Genomic DNA, 24,852 nt, shown 5'->3' with positions numbered 1-24,852 from the left:
CTTTATTGACAAAGCAGTTACTGTGATGATAATAATTATCACGAAGACAAATAATCCCACTTCCAAATCAATTCAAATGTATATTTATATAAATGGCACAAATTTGCAGTACAAGCAAATAAGATTCCTTCCTCTGAGTCAAGCGAGGTCTAACTCTGTACAGTAAAAGTTGTAGGATGCAAATATACTATGTATATATCAAAAGTGCAGTTTTAATCATTTCCTTCAACCTGTAAAACATAAGTGGTTTTTCATTGCCCATTTCATAACAGTGAATTTACCCCAGCATAATAGGAACAAAACAAACAATTACAGCAAATCTTTGAATGTGAACAATCACACGCACTTACAAACCACCATCATATAGTAAACATTTGCAAAACTCAAGGTATTTTCAATGAAACACATTCTACCATCAAGAACAAATGTCACGCACTCTTTCCTTAGAACTACTTACCAGCTTTTTCATTTTGAAAAGAGGCTCGTGTTTAGTAACAAGTCTGTAGTAATAGGACCATTTTCATTCATCCAGAAGTTTCTGAACACTTACTGAAACGCAATCTATTAGAAACAGATGTAGCGTAAAGTGGATGATGCCACTTCATACATCAATAGTAAGAGCAAACAATACTAAATGGGCAGTGAAATTAGCAGATACATCCGATCTTTCATAGCAAGTAAACACATAAACTGAATTTCAACCGACCCTCAAATCACCCCCTAAATATCCACTCTTCACCTAAAAACACTACAACAGGGCCAACAGCATGTTTCCAGATGTAAAAATCCCATTTATTTTCTCCAGAGAGCTTGATTTTTTTAACTAATAACCATTTAAATCTTTCAAAACTCAAGACTAACCAGAGATAGATTTTTTAAAAAATATATACACACACACATTAACAGTGCACATTCAGCATAAAAATTTATATTTAAATAACAAATGTGAGAGGCGTACTATTTGTATTTATTATGTATATGAAAAAATACACACATATGTATGTATATATTTAAGAATTTTTTTATGCTTATTTATTGAACATATTATATATAATCTAAATTATATTAATATAAATACATTATATTAATTAAAATAAAAAATATTTAAAATATATACTGCATGTGTATTTATAGCTATACATAATAATAATTATAAAGCACACACACACATATTATGTGAAGGAAACTTTTAATTTGGATGTGATTTATCATGATTTATTCAATGATTAAATAAATCTATTTATATATATATATATATATATATATATATATATATATATATAAAAGGGGTGTAACGATTTGCGTATTATGCGATTCATGGTCATCTTCTAAATCATCAAGTAGTCATCTATCCTAATCCCTTGTTTAGTGATCATGTTTTTATACATATATTAGTTTCCATATATTAGCATATATTTATATTTTATTTATATAGCAGTTATGGCAGCAACAATTAAAGACATTTATGACCTCAAAACAGCGACATCTGCTGATGCGCATAGTACTGCGTTCATTGTCATGGAACATCCCAGCTGAAGATAATGAGGAAATGACGCCGCTCCCTTTGAAAAGTGCATTCAAAACGACTAAATAATGACATGCAGGTGCTCTGTTCATTTCAAGTCTCCACTAACAAGGAAATGGAAAATGACCATGAATCCTCACGATACATGATAGGTGAATCGTTACACCATTGAGATATATATATATATATATATATATATATATATATATATATATATATATGTCTGTGTGTGTGTGTGTGTAATATGTGTGTGTATGAATACAAATATTAAAAAAAAAATGTTACAAGGTTGTGCATTTTAGATAAAATAGATAAAATGACAAATAGATCAAATATAGAGCTGGTTTGGGTTTTGTTCATGTCTTCAAAAGTCTTTCAGTCTGACGACATTCCCAGAAACCCCTATGGTGATAATAAATGGGAAAAATACATTCAGAACACAAGGCAGCTGAAAAAATGGGCGCTCACTGTTGGGCTCTATTGGCTGAGGCAATTTCAAGTTCTGAGAAAAGCAGTGCTTTGTTTCACGTTGCATTGATATTTAACATTGTAACAGTCAGAGCCATGATTTATGAGTCCATAGAGAGTTGACCAGCAACTTCATCCTCTGCAGCGAGGATGCAAGAATTGATTAGGCTAAGTGTTCCTCATTACAACCCGTGAGCTGTAAAGTGTGCGTTCGGAGAGGAAAAGGTAGTTCTGGAGCTTAGAGGCCATTCAAGCGATGATAAACCACTGCGTCAGCATGATGGGCGCTCACACCATCCTAAGAGTGCTGCTGAGGATCTCTGACACTTGTTCGTTCGTTTGCTCGTCCGAATCCACATCCTGAGCTTCTGCTGTAGTGCCGTATCCCAATCCAGCCTCTCTAGCCGTAGCTCCTCTCAATCCCGTCTCCTCCTCCTCCCAGTGCGGGGCATCTCTGCAGGGGTGGCGTCTTGCTGCACGACTCCACAAAGATCCTGCGAACGTTGGGCTTAGACTTCCTGTAGGGCGGTCTGTACTCATCCAAACTGTAGGAGGTAGTGGGCGAGTGCGGTAGGGAGAGTGGCGTCTCCAGCGGCAGGTCGATGTCGCTCTGTCGGGTGTAGATGCCTTCGGAGAGCGAGGGAGTGTGACTCTCGCTCTGCACACGCAGCCAGCGGTGCGGCCCGCCAAAGTAACTCCTCTGGGGATGGCTTTTTGGACAGCAGCAGCTTTACACGTTTCGTTGGTGGATCGGCCAGGAACTTGCAGCGGGACGGCTTGTCTGTGGTCTTCACAGAGTAAGAGGACAGCGACAGGTCCTCCATGTCCTTGGTGCACGATTCGGTTTTCCAGAATGGATTTGGAGCACGCGCTGTATTTGAGATCGTGCATCTGGAGAACGTCAGGGCGCTACCGCTGAGGACGTGCGCGGCCTGATGGGAGAGATCCTGGGCTGAGGAGTAAACTAAGTCCAGGTCACGAGGGCTCAGAGCGTCGCTGGAGTCGTAGTCACTGTCTGTTGGGAGAAAGACCTCCGAACAGCCCTCTTCATCTGAACCTGGTTGGGACTCTGAAGATATAGGGAAGCGTTATAAGAAGTCCACAAATTAATAAGCATAACATTGCTTATCCGTTTCAATAATGAAATAATGAAACGTTATAAAAAGGACAGTTCTGCCCTAAATTCTAATTGGATGAACAATGTAAAATTACAGATTGTAATAGCCAATGAGAACTGACGGTTAGAATGAGTCAAGACTGCATTTATTTGATTAAAAATACAGTAAAAAATAGTAATATTGTGAAATTTTATTTCAATTTAAAATACAGTTTTTATCTATTTCTGATATATTTTATAATGTAAAATTTATTCGCTGATTGCAAAGCTACATTTTCACATTAGTTTAACGCATCTTTGTTAAATAATCATATTAATTTATTTAAAAAAACTGAATCAAATAAATAAATACTTACCAACCCAAACTTCTGAATGGTAATGCATATTTATAATATAGATCAATTTACTGTGACTTTGCACATACTAAGCTTTAAATAATGTAATTATACATTTATTAAAAGTTTATATAAAATAGTTTTATAGTAAAGGTTCTTTCTGAAATTTTAACAAAAACATTTATTCTGTATTTTAATGTGAATACACATACACATAATGGAATAATTATAAATCCTGAGAAATGTGGAATATAAAAGACTGAAAATAAAAGTAAAAACACCCAGCAGACAGGCAATATGCAATTTATTGCACACAGTGAACCATACATAAGTAATAATATTTAAGTGGACTTAATAAAATCTGTTTTTAATTAATGTTTTTTCATTTTCTTAATACATTAAAAACAAATGTAAAGGCGTATTTGATCAAAACATGCATGGTTTTATTTTTAAAAAATGCACTTAGGAAGACACTGGCCAGTCTGGGTATTATTAAATCATCAACAATTCGTTTTAAAAGGTAAAATAAGAAATTTGCCACTTCAAGATTTATGCAACATCTAAGTCAAATGCAGATCTATCAAATCAAGACCCAGTGCTTACTAGAACAGACACAGCAATGACAACCGTGTCTGTGAATTTGCCAATCCTTAGTGAAAAGAAGGAAATCTTAAGAAGCCAAAATTTACAGAAGTGTGCTTAATCTGTCATTTCATCTGTTTCTTGAAAACTGTCGCCTTTTGCTTTCTTATTGCCATAATTTTAGATAACCCTTCCTCCTTTTGTGCCAGCTAACATCCTGTGACGCTCTGCAAAACACATGGCACCTCAAAGCTTCAATACAGAATGTTTTATCATAAGAATAAGTGTGTCAAATTATAATTAAGTCGATACACCGATTTATTTCCAGCAGAAACCTTCTTTGTGCTGCCAACAAATGCCACCTTCCCACTACATATTATACGCAACACAGACACGCAGCAAGCACAACACATATTTTTACGCGTGGACGAACAGCAGCTATCGAAAAACAGCGTTTACCGATTGTTGGCTTTCGTCTCCTCATTTCTGGAGAGGGCGAGGGAGTGGGCACGTAGTCTGTGTTAGAGGACGTGGAGTCATTCTTCTGGACAGGAGGCTCCACGCTGACATCTACTAGCCAGGTGATTGGCACCCAACCGAGAGGCTGCTGTTTATAACGGGGCGTACTGCAGGGCATTGGTGATCCAGCGGACGTCTCGCCACATCTCGTCCAATTGCTTCCAGACACACAAAGGAAAAAAAAAAAAAAACAACAACGCGCTGTTATTTCATTTTCGGCGTGCGAAAATAAGGTTAGCTTGAAAACTAAAGGGTGCTGTTTAAATGTTGATTCGATAAAAATGCAAATCGCAAAGAAGCTTTCAGTGTGAGAAATGCAGTATTTCCCAGCGCAAACCTCGCTAGCGTTTTCCCCACAAACATCACGCAAAGCTTTTCAAACCATTAAAGCGCATCGCACAAAAGCTTCAAAAGGAGGCCACGGCAAACTTGCTGTGAAGTCTGAAGGGCATGACCGTGACTAATATCATAATTTATTTTGTGTCATCTTCCTCTGTTCGCCAATCGCGGCACGTCAGAGCCGAATTGTACATATTGCTCCTATTTAGTGTGCAGAAGCGAAATGAGAGGTAAAATGTGTTTTCAATCAGAGCTGTTAACCTCCATGCAGTGAATCTTCACAACTACCGCTTTCATATTTTCCATCCTCGGGCCGTACTATAGCAATTGTATTTATAAGGAGCTTATTTCGAATCGAAAGGAAAAGGCTGTACAAAAATGAAGCGGGGTAGGCAAAAAAAAAAAAAACACACACTCTGCAATTTGAGCTTTTTCTAGCAAATGCCATGTGAGATCCAGCTTATGGGAATGAGCTTTGACACCACAGGATGACTCCTTTGGAAAATATGCTGGGCTTCTAACGACAAAGAGGGACTCCAGTATGACAAAGGGCAATAATGTGAGTTTTTTTTTTAAGTTGCTTGAAATAGACTACTTCAACTAATAAATGTTTGGCCGATGCTGCTGGCTGGGAAATATTGCAACAAATTAGGGGAAAATAAGAATAAATAGGCAGGGTGGCTTATATCATACCCAGTGCTCCAATATAGCGGCTCTCACCCCAAAAATGAATCAATGGTCTGTTCTGATAGGGCCGTGGACAGCAGAAAAATCATGTTAAATGGAAATAATAAAATGTAACTGACCGTATAATTGTGCATATTTAGGATAGCAGAATGAATATTCCTGACCGTTATTAAAGGGATGAGAAAATGTTTTCCCTTTTATTTGCGTCAAAGGTAGTGCAGTCAAACTCTACAGTACAAAATACAAATGCAAATGCAAAATATAAAATATAAAATAAAATGATAATAAAAATCTACCATGGACAGGCTGCTTGCCAGCCATTTTCAACAGGAGCCATGGACTGCATGGAGAAATAATGTTAAACAGTAATAATAAAATGCAGCTGACCATATAATCATGTATATTTAGGAGAGCAAAATGAATAGGCCAGGCCATTAACAGGGATGAGAAAAGGCTTCTTGTTTTTATATGCATCAAAGGCTGTGAAACCAAACTAACCAGAATTTTGAAGCAAAATGTTTGGAAAAAATGTTCAAATATTAGACCAATGCAACACAGAGAGAGATGGGCTGCTTTATTCTGAAGCTATAAAAAAACAACACGAAGCAGAAAAATCATGACTTCTATTTAAAATAAGGTTCAGTTCCAAAGAGAATAATAATTGGTTTGTGTCAAGCATAATTTGTTTTGTGTAGAGAGTTATTGGCTGTCAGTGAAAACTAATTCAAGAGACATTTCTGAAAGTTCCTTCTCAGCCTGCAGTGAACAATTTTAGTGTTCGATTTAAGGACATTTTTGTACATATGCCTGTATCATACACAACTTTGGTATCCTTTTGGTTCACTGCTTTAAAAATCTGGACCCTGAACTAACTATATATATTGGATATCACTCTGGTAGCTTATTTCACTCGTATTATCCAGCAGCAAACTTGTAAATCTGCCAACTTAAAGCCAAAAGTTGCATTTGAGTGTCGTGGTAGCTCCGTCTCAATCTCACCACATGCATCTGAAACACGCATTTTGCGGTCAGCCGTCAGATCTTTTTGCGAAGACCTCACAGCGATATAAACCTGCCCTCTCGCCTACGAGAGCGGGCGCAAAGCTCTTTCCACCACCTTGCCACTCTGACAGACGTGGCTCTTTCTGGTTCGCCGCCTCCTGGAACATTAAGGTTTTCACGCTAATTGATGCCACATTGCTCAGCCCGCACACACACATTTATGCAGTCACACTCATTGATCGGTATTATTTTTTCCCCTCGTCGCTCTTAGGCGCTGTGTAATCTGTGGTCAGTGTGCTGCTTTTTTCCAGCGCCTCTTGGACCTGACATCACACAAACACTCTTGTGGTTTTGTGGTCAATCTCAGTAATCGCCCAGACCGGGGTGGCGGAGAGGGATTATTTCAGACCGGCACACTTAACACACGCCTCTCTTTCAAGTCGAATTGTGAGAGAGTCTGCTGAGCTGTTATTGAAATTTCGACACAAGAAAAACAACTTGTTTTACAGTTTATACGTCTAGTAGTTATGCTTTATGACATCAATAAACTATCCTAATTGGATTATTAGTTTAAATTGTTTTTGTAGTTTGATGTTTCCAACACTCCCAAGCGGCTGGGAATAAACATGTGATCCTCAGGACTTACATATTAATGGCGTATTGCTAAAAGTTGTAATTGAAACAACACAAATGTGGCTAATAAAGGAATGAAGCAGTAAAGCATCATTTCAGATAGTGTACAAACAATTTTCATATACCAAATAGCAATAAAAAAAACACCATACCGCTAGCCTAAACACCTGTTTGTTGCTATATGTTAAGTTACTCGTATGTTCTTGACCTATGAAGTCATTGCATTGACGTAAGACTGAAAGTTTATCAGTTCATACAAAAAACACTGAGCAGCACAACTGCTTTCGAATTTGATAATAAGAATTTTCAGTATTGGGATGTAGAATAAGGTCATTTAGAGTAAGGCTTTAATATGTGTTTAATTACTACTAATAAATAGCTAATATTCTAGTAACATGCATGCTAATGAGCAACTAGTTAAATAAATGAATATAAAGTATTACCGATTACAAAATAATGCTGTTTTATCATATGTTTCGACAAATAAATGGTGTCTTGGTCAACATAAACTTAAGATTAATTTCATGGTGATTAATCAGTAGTTTTCAGTGACCAGCCGAAAATGCAAAAGCATATTATTTAGTGAAAATTCCCTATTGTAGACCAAAACACAGCTACCCTTAGCTAAGGACGAAGATGCAAAATGCCTGCAGTGCAACAAATTACTTAAATTGGGAGGAAATGGATTTTTGAGATGGATGTGCAAAGTGGGCTCACACTGACAGCTCCGATCAAAAGGATATTCATTCGCAAATGCTCCTAAACTAACATAGTTCCAAGGCATTACAACAAACCGTACTAAACAGAAAAATAACACAAATCTTATGAAGCATCTATTTAAGAACAGGTATTCAGATCAGATATTTAGCTTGAACAATCACCCATAAAGATATTGCTACAGCAAAAGCGTTTGCATATGGTGACAAATTCTTATTGTATATTATATCTATGAGAAAAAAGTTTCTGAGCCATCAGTTTTCAATGAAATACTGTATTATATTATGCAGTATGTAAAATGCAATTCAAAAAGAGAAATCTTTTTTGTTTATCATATAATTAGGAACAAGGGAGAAGGAAAAAATTACAAGCACATGTATACCCTTCATAGATCATACCTGAATGTAGTCCAATATGTGCTGGTGTCTCTGTTTGGCTGTGGACACCTCTGAGTCAGTGATGGCTCTCTAAAAGCCTGCTGGGTAATTAGAGCGTCCAGGTCCAGCACTGAGGACAGCCGGCAGTAAAGGCTGATGAATTTCTCCTTATATGAGCAGAAGTGAACTGCACACGGGAGACAAAATACATAATGCCACACTTAGTAATGAACAACACTAGTCAGATGTTATTGCATTTTTCAAATTGACTTCACTGGGTGGCGTGCGCATTAAAATCGAGACCCTACAAAGGTTATCATTAACGTCCGAAAAAACACTGACAAATCTTTTTAAAAGACGTTTTTGTAATGGAAATCTGTGGGTGGTTTACAAGTGTATGGTGTTTGGGTTGAAACTACCTCACAGTGTAATGTTTAAAAAGTTGTTTGAAACTCTCCCCACAACAGCAGCTGAATAAGCTACTAAGTGTTCTAACTGGCACCGCTGCTAAGCATACAAGCGCACTGAAAACAAACCTTGCTATTTGAATGAAAATGATCTGCCGTTCTTTAAAACACATTTTATTGAATTACAATATTGATTACTTGTTTAACCTTTCCTTATTTTACACAGTCTGGGCCCAGCGAGGGGTGGGTGGCTGTTTGGCTAGCTGTGGTGCATCTACCGCCACCCCGCTGGTGTCTGCATGTGTGTGTGTCTGCTTGATTTACTAGAGGTCCTAAGGGAGTGTGACTGGGGGCAGAGGGGGGAGGAATCTGTGGATTTTTATAAGGCCAACTGAGCTAATATTGTAGGGGTTGAAACAGAAGCCAGTGTACCGAGCTCAAACATTTGAAGAGGAGGTTGAGGAACCCCGAGTGTGGTGTGTAGGGGTTGGTCTGTCCCGGGGCAGAGCAAGCGTCGTCTGAGGCAGGCAGCAGCAGAAGAAAGGACACATTGTGACCCAGCTCCAGCACCTCGTGTGTGTAGAGACGGAAGTGCTTGGCCTGTGCGGGACACACAGAGACACACACACGGACTTTAACCCACGGGGGTCGAAGGGTAACAATGTTATGCCGTAACTAAGTAGCGAGCATAAATTCCTAAAACAGACTTGGTCTCAGACTCTTACAAAACTATGGTAAAAACAATTTAACTGAAGTATCTATAGTATAGTATAGCACAACCTATCTATCTACCCATCTATCCATCCATTCTTCTGTCCACTCCATCTAACATCCACTCATTTATCCCCTTTATCTAACCATTTGTCTTTGTCTACCTATCTGCCATCCATCTTATTATCCATCCATCCATCCCATCTATCTATTCATAGGTCTTTGTCTATCCATCTTCCTATCCATTCATTCATTCACCAATCCATCCATCAATCTGTTTATGGATCCATCCATCCTCTATAGTGACTTCCACTAATATCGGCACTCTGATGTGGTGCCTAATATGAGGAATGGTATCTGTGAAAATAAATCTGCGTAGTTTATCCTTTTGATATTTTGTAAAAAAAAAAAAATCATAAAAATCTAACCAATCATTGAAGTAAAACAACTGAAAATGGGAAGAAATTCTCATGATGAAATAAATGTTTTTATCCAAACCAGAAGGCCAAAATTCTTTAATCATGCATCACAAAGAGTAAAACCAAACAATATAGAGTTCTGAAAGTGCAGAACAAAACTGTTGAAACTTTACAAAATAGAAAGTGGAAGTAAAACAAAAGCTAAAGCAATGTAAATCCAAATTTGATCCACAATGATACACATTCGTATTCAGGGCAATAATAAAGAGGGTCCAATTAACATAACATGTTATGAAAATCCCTGCCTGGAAAAAGGATATATCGTTCTACTCTTGCGGTGAGAAGGAGAATTTGATTGATTAAAGACTCACCAAGGATCACAACTGGAGAATTACAGAAAATAGTTATCCTAATTCTGGGGTCAGAAAACCTTAAAAAATTGTCAAACTACACCTACATCACCACATATTGTTTGGGAGGCTTTCAAGAAAAGGCGCTCATCCAAAAACAAACTCCAGCATATTCAGTTATTAGACACGACTGGAACTTCAAATGGCACTGGCTTCTAGTCAGATAAAACTACAAAAATGAGCTTTTTAGCAGTAAATACTTAAGAACACAGGGATAATAAGTACCCCATGTATGCATTGAAATATACTGCTGTATTTCTGATGTTGTGGACCAATATTTATGCTGGACCTTTTTATGTTTAGACACATCATGGATTCTATACCAACAGATAAAAAAATCCATAAGTAACTGACTCTGTTAGAAATCTTATAATGGGCAGTGTTTGGATCTTCCATTGGGACAATAATCCAAAACAAACATCAAAATCAACAGAAAAATTGATCACTGAGCACAAAATGAAGCTTTTGCCATGGCTCTCTCAGTCCTCTGAGCTGAAAATGAGTGAACTAAAGAGAAGAAGCACATGGGGCTGGTATTCTGAAGGTCTCTTATTAGGTGTAAAACTCAGAGTTTTTATCTTGAGAAAGGACGTTGTAATAATTAGGTGGCAATCATTGTAGCCAATATGAACTAGAGAAAGCATTTATTTCATAATGAGATTTTCCCCCCACTTTCAATTGTTTTACTTCAATGACAGATTAGAATATTGTGAATTTCATCCATCCATCCATTTATCTATCCATCCATTCACCTGTCCCCTTTTTCTAACCATCCATTCATCCATCCCCTCTATCTTTACATCTGTCTTTGTCTGTCATTTGCCTATACATCCATCCATCCGTTTATACATCTATCCAACCATCCATCTCCTCTATCAGTCAAAATGTGCCTATCATCTGCCTACCCATCTATCCATCATTCTGTTTATCGTTCATCCATCTCCTCTATCTATGTGTTTGTCTATCTATCCATCCATCCATCAATCTGTTTAGGTATCCATCCATCCATCCCCTTTGTCAATCCATATGTCCTTGCCTATCCATCCATCCTTCCATTTACCTATCCATCCATATACACCTCAAACAATTCTCGCTACTATTTTTAAGCTTTAAACTTAAATCTCTCTTTTCAAATAACTTGTAATTTTCTATATATATATATATATATATATATATATATATATATACTTTTTGATGAATGTGGCACTTTGCACCAAGTTACCAGACTTGCAGTACCTGGTGGAGAGGTAGATTGATCTGGTGCAGCAGACCCTTAATGGCCGTCTGGAGCTCAGAGAAGAGGAGGCAGTCTGTAGCCTGATCTGCTGTTTCCACCTCCACAGGGCCAGACAGTGACTGAAGCCATTCCCACTCATCCCTGGGTGGGAAGAGACAGCGTTTAGTCAACATACACACAGCTCTATATTACTCTTTCCAGAAGAGCCCTCGAGACAGAGTGGTTTCCAAAGGCAAGTGGAATGGCATGTTAGGTCTGATTTTGAGAGTAAGGTCTGGTGTGACGCTTGTGACCAACCACTCAAAAACTTTTCCTTTTAATAAGAACATGCTGCACTAAGAAAAGTACTAGTTTAAAAGTGACAACCCTTAAGTATTTGTAAATTATTGCAGAGAGAATTAGTAAAAATATTCATAAATCATGTTGGCAAATTATAGAGAAAACCAGATTTTTACAGTGAGGTAAAATGATTTAAAGTTAATTTAACTATAAATTTCATAAAAAACTAATAGGATGAAAAGAATCAGCTCACAGTATGTGGTTAAGATGACAGGGCAAAATATAGTAATTTGGTCTTAGGCTCAAGGACACCCTCAAGGCTAGAGTCTAGGGGGTAGGTTGGTGGAAAAAAAAAGAGAATTTCTTTGCTCCAGGGTTTCCTCGAGCCGTGAGTGGGCATCATCCTGTGTGAACCTCCCACTGACTTCCACAGTCCGGCCCCGTAGTAAATTTAGTTTTACTACCACACAGAGCTGCAGGATAATACTCTCCCTGTCTCTAGCTACCTACCAAGGTCAACACCATGACCCGAGATGAAAATAAATAAATAGCTCCTTTACCGAACAAAAACAAATAGCAGTTTTGTTTTGACTGTAAAAATGGTGGTGTCAAGAAACTATGTAAGCCTGTGGTGAGGGGAGCCCCGACACAGAGTTCAGGCATATTTCAATCTGCTCAGGTACACTCACTCTGGAAAGCTCGTATTAAGCTTCACCAGTAAGAAATATTAATTTGCTTCTGCATTATAAAAGGTTTAAAACTGAACGTCCATATCAATAATATTCATTAGATTGCATGAAAGTTTACCTGAAGAGTCATGCCTTTGCGGATGCTTTGTTAAAAGTGATATATTTATTAATTTAAAAAATTACAGAAACACAGATATAATCCTGTGCTTTTATTACAGGCTTTGAATACAAGCTTTAATTGTCTTTTTGTCCATTGCTTTTATTGCCAGGGTCTTTTTCTTCAATAGGTTTCGACATGAAAAAGGGCTTCTGAGAACTGCTTTGTGAACTGAAAAATGCAGGACGATTCGAGGAAAAAGTATCTGGAGAACACATTCTCACTCGTGTGCTTGTTTAATTAGTTTTATATATTCAGAATATTACATTTTGCCTAAAGCAGGCCCAACAAATTCTCTTTGTTGTATTACTTTTTTACATTATTAGCATTTTCATTTAAACATCCCAGGTCAGTTTTCTTCAAGTTTGTAGGACTAGCTATGGAAGTTTAGGTAAAAAGGTAACTAAAAGGTACATCTCGCAGTTCAGTTCTTTTTCCACCACAAAATAAAAGGTACAGTAAGTTTGACTTCTTTTCTCAGAATTCAAAAAAATAATTCCAAATTGTGAGACACATTCAGAATTCAGAACAATGCTAACCTTGACACATTCCAGTTGTCTCGTATCTTGGTGTGGCAGAGCATGTTGGGCATACGTTGAGGAACCAGAACTTTGATCTGGTCCACAGAGCTGCTGAGCTTCAAGTAACCAAGATAAAGCCCTGAGGACAGCGGTGCTGACTTCGTCTCTGATAGGCCAGAATGTCCTACAATCAAAATGACAGTTTAAATTGCATTCTTTTTCTGAATATAAAAATTTACGGTTTACTATTTGAGGTATCATTAATGTCTGTAGACTAATGGTGCAAAAGTTGACATTTGAGTCAGGACACAGCTATAATTACCTGTATGGTTATGAGGAGGATGTCCAGGGCATATGGTTCCTCAGGAGTGGACAGAGACTTTCTCTGACTCTGCAATTTGGATACCTGCATCCATTTCCCATTGAAAAGGAATAGAGGCTATCCATCTCCCTCACAGTCACAAGCAGCACATTCCCATGACGATCCTTAATGGGCTCATAGTGGACTCGGCCCAAATTGTGAGTGCCTAAAAGATTCTATTTGGAGAAATAGAAAATATTTTAACCCACTGCTTGTCAAATATCCATTATAAAACAATTGTTATCTTTTTATATGCAACTCTGGACCACACGAAACCAGCCTTTAAGGCCCTAGGGTATATTTTTAGCAATAGCCAAAAATACGTAGTATGGGTCAAAATTAGATGTTAAAACGTCAAAATTAGATTTTTCTTTTATGGTAAAAATCATTAGGATATTAAGTAAATAACATGTTTCATTAAGATATTTTGTAAATTTTTGAACATAAATATATAAAAACTAAATTTTTAGTAATATGCATTGTTAAGAACTTAATTTGGACAACTTTAAAAGGCAATTTTGACAGTATTTAGATTTTTTTTTTGCGACCTATCGTTCTATCCTAACCATATATCAACAGAAAGCTTATTTATTAAATCTTGAAAATTTTGAAAAAATGTACACAGATTTTGTGGTCCCAGTTTACATATTTTATTTCAGCTGTGACATTAACACCACCATGGAACGATAATATATAATATAGTATATGGCCTTCTTTAATATATCATTGGGATTTTTATTTATGACAAAAGAAATACAAATCGCAAAGTATTTCTAGAATGTTGGACTGGACTAATGTTGTGTAATTATCTCAAAATAAAAAAATAAAACAAATAAAATTATATTATAATATTATAATTACATAGATAAGAATTTTATTGTATAAGTATTGGACAGAAGTAAAAATGAATACTATTTTAATTCAGTTGCATTATTTTACTAAAAACCAGTTGAGTAGTGCATGCTGGCCGAAATAATTGTTATGCAATATGAAATATGCTCAAACGCAAACACAGGCACACACTCCTCTCAGAATCCCACAGAAGAGATTATCCCACTCAATTTCAATTTGTACTGAGATCAAATCCCATTATAGTGATAAATTGTTAGCAAGGCTCATCGCGGGCTGGCAAACCTGCAGTTGGCCCGCGGCCGCCAGCATCTTCTGTCTGGACTGCAGAGTAGAAGAGGAAGAGGTGGAGACTGCCAGGCTCTGTCTCAGCCACCGGACGTCTTCCCACATACAGGACAGCTGCAAAATAAACACACAAGCACACTTGTGAAGTTGGAGGAAGCTATTTACCTAATTCCTCGACATCATTCAAAGTCCGAGCATGAATGCCAGAGTGCTTTATCTTCAGTGAGGCAACATCCCTGCTATAAGGTTCTTTAGATGGAAAAGCACATTATTCTTGGAGGCGAAACCATCTGTGCCTGCCTGTTTATGTGACTGTTTAACCTTCAAACTATTTAAACACGGACACAAGGTTTATCAAGCCAACATCAAAATCTACCTTGATGAACTTTCATTTTTTTAGTTGCACATTAGGAGACATGTTGTAAAATAAACATTTGGATTCAGACATGAGCGCTTAAAATGCTGCAAGACTCGTTCCGTGAGTATAACTTTACCTCCAATCTCACCATAAAATCTAGAAGTATTTGGCCATCAAACAAAGAGCTATATTCTGCAAAGACTCTCTCTGCTTCTTGCATCACACCACTTTAGCCTTGTAATGATGGGCTAATTACAACGCCTTGTGATCTAACGTCAAAAGTGTGGTGACTGTTCACTTTGACAGAATATATTTAGGACGCTAAGCTGACCGCAGGCTGCATTTAGAAGAAACCAACAAAAATATTGGCGCTTGTCAAAGAGATGTATAAGGAAAACATTGAAAATGTATGTTTCAGTTCAGCGTTAACAAAACGCATGTTACTTTAGTGCAGTATCTCCGCGCTGACCTCTCCGCTGCTTAATGTCGCGGTTGACTGTATGTTTTTGCATACCTTGGTGAACCACAGAAAGTCCTGCATGAGGGAGCTGCTGTATGAGTCGTCCACCTCCACTATGGGGATCTGATCCTCATTAGTCACTAGCAGACTGTCCTTATGGTAAAATACTGATGCTATATAAACTCCCCTGAAAAAAAAACAGCCAAGAGAACCTATTCAGAAAAGGTGAATTCAGCATATTCAGCTATAATGTTAATTCTATAAGGCTTGGCACTTTCCAAGAATAGAGTACAAAACAGGCTCTGAGATTCCTAAAAAGGGCTCTTTTGTTGTACTTCAGCAAATATTTAGTGATAGAGTTTTTGAAAGTTGATATAAAATAAGGAAATATTACATTTATATTTTACATATATTCATTAGCAGAAATACCAAAACTTAAAAGTGAACAGTAAAATAAAGCAATATTATGGTGAATTGTAATAATACGTTGTAATGGTTTTATTTTCTATTCATTAGAAAAAGTTTATTAAAAAGTTTGACATTTTCTAGCAATTAAAAAAATTATAATTATACAATAAATAATAAATAATAAATAAATAATAGACAAAAGTCAAAAGTTTTTACTAAGAATTTAAAATCACAATTAATTATAAATGAATGACAATTATCAATAAAGGCATTATAGAGGCAAAATGTAGTTATTTAGGCCAGATTTACTCAAAAGTGTAAATTAGAGTAGGAGTGCAACTACATAAAAAAACACTGGGAGGGAAATTCTGTGCATGATTTATTTGCATGCCACACATTAAGAACACTTTTCCATAATATTTCCATAATATACAACCTACCAATAGCAGCACAATAGCAACACCTGCTTTAAAACATGCTTTTTATGCCGTTAAATAAAGGTGCAAATATCAATCATTTCATGAACGCAAACGTGAGTAATAAAATTTCCCATAAATTTTGCTTCTGAAAAGGAATCTCTTACAAATGCATATTTAATAAGAACAGGGGCAAAAAACTGTGCTCACGCCTTTTCAGCGCTAATTCTTTAGTAAATCCGTACTAAACCGTACTATTTTAACACCAAAAGACAGTTTGAGTTGGTGCAAGCTGTTAGTAAATCTGGCCTTTAACCATTAATTCGAAAGATTCTTTAAAAATCATGATTGTTGTTTGATTCTAATTGCTGTATTCAGTTGAAAAGATCAAAAAAAGGTGGAAAAGGCCAAATTACCATTTTAAGGCTGATAAAAAACATTACATGCATTCGAAACTACTTTCATGCACTTCTAAATGTACAACAATACAATAATATGCTTCTAATGCTTTAATAAAACTAATGTGAAATCAATTAATCTGTCTGTGGAAAGTGCCATCTATTTTTGTAATAGGCTCATACCACCTTTTGAGACTCTTGACAAATTTAGTAGAGGAATGAAAAAAAGGTGTTTCAGGCTTCGGGACACTGACTGTTTACGACTTGGATTCTGCAACTTTGATGTGTCTGGGGGGAAAAAAAAGAGGCAAGAAATGGAGTCAAGATGAACAAAGAGCTGAAAACAATAAAATATATAAACTCATGTGGGAGAGTGAAGATAGTGTGAGAGACCTAGAGTGGAAAAATCATACTTTAGTTGGTCTTAATCATACTTGGGATTAATTTTGGTTTCCTTAAAGGGTTAGTTCACCTCAAAATGAAAATTCTGTCATGAATAACTCCCAACCTGTAACATGCTCGCCAACATGATGGTGAGTAATTAATAACACAACTTTCATTTTAGAGTTAACTAACCCTTTAAGATTGACTAGTTGTTCAGAGAACCCAAGGATTAACATGTAGCTTTGGTCCTCCTCTGGAGATTAACATTTCGGAATTGCTTGAAAACACTCTTCAAGACACAAAAACATCGTTGTAAAGAGCAAAACGGTCCAAACAGCATGGTGAATGAAGGAATAAACGTGTGGAACTTTGAAGACAGACAGAGTGAAAGAGCCTCAGGGGTGTAAGAGAGGGGTTTTGGGGGGAGTCAGGCCACCGACAAACCGGTTATCTGGAACATTTCAGCTGCGTATCTCCCGCTTCAAGCGCAGCCATATCAGCCCACATTTCAGCGATGCCAATCTTCAGACGTCCCTGTTTTCATGAAATTAAGCGTCACGTAATTGCCCCGTGTAAACAGCAGGGCAGACGGAACAATCCATTTGGCTGAGAAGCTGTTTACAGCGTGAAAGTGGCCGTCAGGCGAGCGAGTCACCGTGAGAGCAATCACGCTAACCCTAGTCTCCGTGTCTCCACCGGAGGGGCTTGAAAGGGAGGTAGGAAGGCAGATTTTCCACTATCAAACCCCTCAAGGAATAATGCGTCTTAAAAGTCCCTTAAGAAGATTAACCCTTGGCCCTTTGACCCTACAGTGGCGACTGTTAACAGTACGTGATTAAATGCGCACAGTGATTGTTTCCTGCTTGGCTAGATATCGGCATAACGTAACTTCAAAACCGCAACACCGAATCTTACTGGAATCTCAAGACAATTAGGTCCCTACTGAAAATAAAAGTCAAGTTTGATTACATACACTGGAATATCGCAACCAGATTTTAAGGTTGGGATGTCAACTGCAATTTTATATCACAACAAGTAGAAGTGAGAACGTAATTATCCACTTTGGAAACGCATTAAATCCGTTTTAACATTTTTAATGTTTTTTTTTTAAGTTCAGCAGTAGTCTGCACAAATAGAGCCATTGCACGTGTTGATAAGCTGAGTGCAGAATTTGTATTTATTTCTCCCTCAGAAGGTTAACTGGCTTTGACAAGCAGATTATAAGACATGAGTGCATTGGCCTCCCGTGCCGCCAAACTGTCACACTAAATAAATAAAGAAATGCCTTTTCATTTATGAAAGCAAAGCAAAAAAAAAAAAAAAAACGGATCGCCTTTGATTAATGACTTGGCAATCCATCTGTCTACCGCACAGTGAGTGCAACCATGAAATGAGGTGAGTGAACGAGCTCTGGTAGCATTCTTCATTTTCTAACTAATTTAGCGGGGGTCAACGGACCCTTTTCAACATACGAGAGCAAGCGAGATCATCCATAACGATCGTGGCCAGACTTTCCAGGCCTTCGCTGACTGAAAGCGCTTACATAGCCGCGGCGGCGGAGCGCGCGGAGGTGTGCGTGTGAGCGATCGCGTTGTGCGTGTGGGTGTTGCTGTGTCTCATGCAGGAACACTGGGAGCTGTGTGCACGACACACACACACAAACACACACACCCCTCGGCTTGAGAGCAACCTCTCAACTCCACATATACACATCATAAATTAAGATAACCTCTGCTTAAACGAGCTGCATTTTTTTCACAGCGGTTTTTATAGTGGTGTCATTGTACCGATGCTGATTAATTTTTGCAGATTTATTTTCGAACACTGTCGCTCCAAAAATAACTTGGCTACATACTTGGACTCTGCCAACATGCAGGATTATAGTGACATATAATGCACACATATTGCAAATAAATTTCATAATCAGTATTTATTTTATCTTGTTTCCAGTAAATTTCTCAAAATTTCTTAGATTAAAACAAGATTAAATTCTTAAGATATTTATTCTAGTTTGCTAATTCTGTTATTTTTTGCATTTCACACAATACTAGCTTACATTTAAAACGTGACATTGTACACTATCAATCAATCAATCAATCAATCATTTTTATTTATATAGCGCTTTTAACAACACAGGTTGTATCAAAGCACTGAACATTATAAAGTATATATGTATATGTATGAACAGTATATATGTAGAAGCAAACCTGAATAAGACAAAGACTTTTTCAAAGATTATATACTGTGTGTGGGTGTGTGTATGTATGTGCATGTGTGTACTGTATACACACACACACACACACACACACAATTATAAAACACATTACATTATATCAGATTTATTTTTTTTTAAATAAAATACAAATATTTGACAGTATGTATGGTACGAAAAACTAAAAATGTATTACATTATTTATTTATTTATTTTTAGTATTTTTAGACTTTTTTTTACTATTCAATAAATATTCCATGCAAACAAGTTTTATTATCTACACCGTAAACTACACAAGACAAAAACTCTGCACATATTTACCATTAATATTATTCAACAGAGTTTTTTAAAAGTTGCATTTATGCGGGTTTTAAAAATATTTATATATTAAAAATATTTATTTATTTTTATTTATTATAAAAAAATTATGGTCTGATCATACATTATATTTTTATTTTTATAAATTTATGTGGTATGATGTTTTACAGAAACAGAAAACGTAATTTTTTTTATTCTCTCTAAATCAAAACAGAGAAAGACAGATGTGTTATTTTTGCATAGTTTTCTACTGTTTTCCAGCTTTCCACATCGATAAAAACTCCCATACAGTGTTTTTCTCATAGAATCAATTCAAAAAAATTAATTTGCGACGCTGGCAGCCATCGCTCTGACATCATTAGTGTTGACTTCTAAACAGATGAGTGATGCCGTTTTTTTGCTCACCCCCCCCCTGCTTGCGGCCGGCTACATAGCTGGCTAATGAAGTTGCTGTTTGTGAGCAGCGCTGTACTGTCAGCACCAGGAACAGCGTTCTTCTATACCTCGGCGGCCGGCCTCTGGGTTAGAGAGTGGGCTTGAGGCCAAAGCAGACTGTCTACGCTTCACGCTACGTCCAGCCTGCCTCGTTTTAAAGGTGTCTGTGCTTGAGGCCTGTGATTTACAGTGCTGCACTATACGGATGACATGTTTGACACATAGATGTTAAAATCTAAAATGGATAAATGTATTAAAACATTATTTATTTACACGTCCCCCTCCCGTGCCTGGCTACTCGCGTGAAGAGCGTAGGAGGGCAGGCAGCAGGAATGCTGTGAGAGTGTATTCATACTGCTCTGGATGGCCGTACTTGAGTCAAAACACTTCGACCATGCTTCATTTCGTCACTTTAATACAAAGTTAATCTAGTGGAAGAAGTGCGGACTTAGAAGACGAGAGGATGATGGGAGGGAGGAATTTCTGGTGAGTGGGCAGATGGGTGGAAGCGAGAGAGAGATGGGTAGAGAGAGATGAGAAAAGTGAGAGCATTATGAGACACAGACGAGGGAAAGACCGAACACAATAAAGAAAGCAAATAAAAGAGCACCAGCTGAGCAAAAAAACAGAGATGATGAGGATGAAGTCATCTGGAGAATTTCACAATGGAACTTCCTGCTGTGATTCAGAGGATATTCAGTCTACTTTTAGATAGATACATATGCATATATATTCAAAATCAAGCAATCTCTGTCTAACTTTGTTTACACACACACACACACACATATATATATATATACACATACAAGTATATATATACTTGGTAAAAGTACCATGGAGAAGGTTTGGTTCATGACTGACTGTGTAGAATCACTTAATCTCTTAGAATTAATCTGGTCTAAAATTTGTCCCGCTCCACTGATGACAATGCAGCGTGGTTGAGATTCCCAATATTTGGAACCATTTACAGTGTAATAGGTTTTCAGGCTCATGGGAGAGCAGAGATATTACAGAAACTTTCAAAACATGATTACATACACCTACGCTACTTTGGCGATTTATTATGCTCTGAAGGAAGGTAGGTGGACCAGTTTGACATCAGAAATCATAAGCATGGTGCTTTAAGACAAATGGGGATGCTGACCATTCTCAGTACGATTGTTTAATCAATCCAAGCTCATAAAACTGAAATATGTTTGATGCACACCAAGGCAATAGTTTTTTTTTATTTTTAAAATCTCTTGTGCTTACAAAAAGTACAAATAGCGAAATACTATTACAGTTTAAATAACTGTGTTCTATTTTAATATATTTTTTAATTCCTTCCTGTGATGGAAAAGCTGAATTTTGAGTGACCATTGCCCCAGTCTTCAGAGTCAGAAGGATCCTTCAGAAAGCTTTCTGGTATGTTCTTGAATTGTTGCTAACCTTTTTGTTTTATCAATGTTAAAAAAATATTTTTATGGAAACCATATTTTCTAATTCGGATTGTTGGATAAATAGAAAGTCTGAACAGCATTTGTCTTGTTACATCTCATAATTTCTTGATCCCAGTTTTGTGTACAGATAGTGTGCTTGCACTTAGAGTTGGTTGTGTATGTATGCGAATGACTCTGAGTGTGTACCTCCACAGCAGTAGTGCTGGTGTGTGGCTCGAACCTGCTGTAAAAGCCTCTCCATAGCCTCAATGTGACCTCTCCTCCGGCTCTCTCTCCCATCGCAGTCCTTCCAGTCTAAAAGACAGAGATGTTACACTGAACTGAGTTTTGTGACGTGTTCTAGATGTCAAATTAAATTACATTTCAAATCTATTTTATTATAAATAGTCATTTCAACAATTCTCCGTGCTTGCATTGCATACATGCAGTTTTATAATTCTTGGTTCCTGACGCAAAACTTGTCACCCTGTGACAGTTGGTTTTTCTTTGCAGCGTTTATTTGAAAAATGAACCTCAAGGCCAGATCCAGAGAGTATAAATGCGGCTGGGTGAGTAGATGTCGTGATGGTTAAATAATAGCGCGGTCCTACATCCAAGGATGTTGGCTACAATCAATACAATTTTCTCTCCTTTTTACAGACCTGACATTTGAATTAGAAGGAAAAAAAGCTATGCTGACGCAATGCTTAAAGGTTCGAGAATTATGATGTTTGGAGCTGTAGTGTGCGTTTTTATAAATTATCCTTTGATGCGGGGCTTGGGAAACTGTGGCTGCTTTGCAGAACTTACTGGAGGGAACAGCAGAGGGAGGTTGAGAGGGTTGTGCCGGACCCCAGCCTTTCATATTGTAGGCGGAGACTTGAACGTAGTATTGTCTACCCTGTTAAAAACAGAAAAATATCTCAGAAATCACTTACTACACAACAAACAAGCATTTCAGTGCAGTTCACATAATAATTTACTGCAGACTTGCTCAACGATACTATACTATATACACTATAAAAAGGCACAGAAAAGTGCAGAACTATGCAAAATGAGATTCTATGATCCACAACTGTACTTCAAGGCTCTTATTTAACAGTTTTAGTATTTAGTTTTTTAAAATAATTACACATATTTATCTAAAATAATGTATGTTTTATATAAATAGAAACACGTTTATATAAATAATAAAGTAATGTAGTTCCTCATTTATTACCATTTACATTTAACCCTTACATGCATGAATGTTTCGTCAATCATTTTTACATATTTGGGTCTTTAGCAACCCGGACCTATATATTCAACATGGATGGATTAGCTGCAATAGCAAAACTCTCTTGATATTTTAATAATGTTTACAAAAGAATGACAAAGCATATTTCGTTACATTTTGAAACTTGGAAGATTCGATTTCGAGCAGATGATTTTTCCATCACTGCCATCATTCCCAATACGTTCAGTATCTGGCTCATATTCGCAATATCAACCATATTCTCTATAATTTTCAAAGACTTCAAAATTATTTTGATTGCTGGCAGCATATTCCCTACATTCACCATCAAATGACAGTAAAATTTATATTTCATTGTATACATTAATTGCTCTTTAGTAAAATCATTCAAGCCAGTTTAATGACCGTGGTAATTATGAGTGAAACATCAAATCATCGTCTATCAAACAGTGCCACCTAAAGAATAAAGGAGTTATCAGATATTTAATTATTGTGCACGGAAAATATAAGGTCATTGCGCACTGTATCAGAACTCTTCATAAGTGTTTTTTCATATTATTCATCTGTCGTATCAAAATGTTTGTTACATGTGAGAAAACACAAAAGACGGAACCTGATGCAGTTTTTTTTTTATGCCAGACGAAAGTTGCGTAGGCCATGTGTAACCGTTATTGAGAAAAAAAGACACTACTATAAACCTCATGTTTCTAAATTAATCTGAAAACATTTTACTTTAAATTGTTATTCCATGTTATATTGTTTATAATAATGAATAGATTGAGAAATACTAAAAAAGTTCAAAAAATGAAAAAGAGAGAGGCTAGCGAATGAAGTCAAGGGTTACTAAAGACCTGAAGTATGCATTTAAAGGATAAAATTACGGGCATTATTTACTAAAATGTATTTATTATTTACTTTTTACCTTGCAAAAAGCTTCAGAGAAGTTTTTTTTTCTGTACAGTGAATGAACGCATAATAATCTTTGTGTCGGTAAACAAGAGACTACATTTTGAAAAAGGATTTCTCTCTGTTCGTGACTATGTGATTCGAAGCATCTTTCTCTGGTTCACAGCAAAGACTGTGCAGTAAATCTATCTTACCGTGGTAAGACCTGCTATTGTGCATTTCAGGGACTGCAGATTCTCGAGGATCATCTCTCCGGCTAATAAAGAGAAGTCCTTCAAACAGCTCCATTCCACTGCAACAGACGTCATCGCACATTAAATAGAGTTAAAAGCTGAGAACATCAATAAATGAGTACTCTGAAGAAACTAAATAGAGCAGAAAGAAACTGGACCAGTATAACATCAAATTACAGCTAAAACAACATCATAGCTTGAATATCTATATAAGTATATTACAAAAGATGATTTACATTATCTTATGTGATAAGTGAGTGGACAAATAATATGAATAAAAGATCTCATCTGCAAATCTCCATAATATTCAGATGCCTAGATATGACTTTAAGTAAAAAGGTTTGTTTGCTTGTTTTTCATCAGTTGAAAATATTTGTAACTGATAATAAAAGTAAAAAAAACATATCTATTCCACCCTTTCAAACTAATTGTTAGTTAAGTAATGTAGAATATTAAATGATGAACAATATGAACAAATGCCTCATCCGTTAAAAACAGATGCTAATACTGTAACAATGATACTGTAATTAATCAATTTAATTAAGTTACTTAATTCTCAATTAAATTCAATTAATATGTTGGTGTAAAAATGATATATTTTTCTGTATTTTGCATGGTAAAATTTAATAAGTAAAACTACACAAAAAAGGTCTGGTATATGCATTTGTAATACAGACAAAGCGCATTAAGGCTGCACTGACCTTTGTATTTGGTCACTACGGCCGAATTCATGCTGGCAGGTTCCTGAAAGCTAACAGTGAGAGACGTGCTGCCGGTCACACTCAGACGCACCATTAACGGAGCCTCCGGTGGTCCTGAAAGAGCCAGTTCAAAGGTCACATACAGTATACATGTTATACCTGTAGCATAGCATGCATATAGCTTGCTTGCATTGTGCTTTTGATGATAATACAATTACTACAAACAACTTAATACGCAAAGACATAATTCGTCCATTTTCAGGTTGATTTCCCTTAAGTATTAACAGTATACCAACATCAAAACTTTTGCTCTGCCTGAACATCTCAACCAGCCCGACTTGT

At 36.7% G+C, this 24,852-nt stretch overlaps 1 pseudogene; it reads right to left on the bottom strand.

Annotated features, from left to right (window-relative positions):
* Positions 1-2,393: 2,393 nt before the first annotated feature.
* The window catches only part of LOC122355341, a 55,663-nt pseudogene continuing 33,204 nt past the window's right edge, over positions 2,394-24,852 (bottom strand).

The sequence above is a fragment of the Puntigrus tetrazona genome, chromosome 12, assembly GCF_018831695.1.
Source record: "Puntigrus tetrazona isolate hp1 chromosome 12, ASM1883169v1, whole genome shotgun sequence".
Classification (NCBI taxonomy): domain Eukaryota; kingdom Metazoa; phylum Chordata; class Actinopteri; order Cypriniformes; family Cyprinidae; genus Puntigrus; species Puntigrus tetrazona.
The sequence above is the reverse complement of the archived record's forward strand: the minus strand, read 5'-3'. Positions and strand labels throughout refer to the sequence as shown.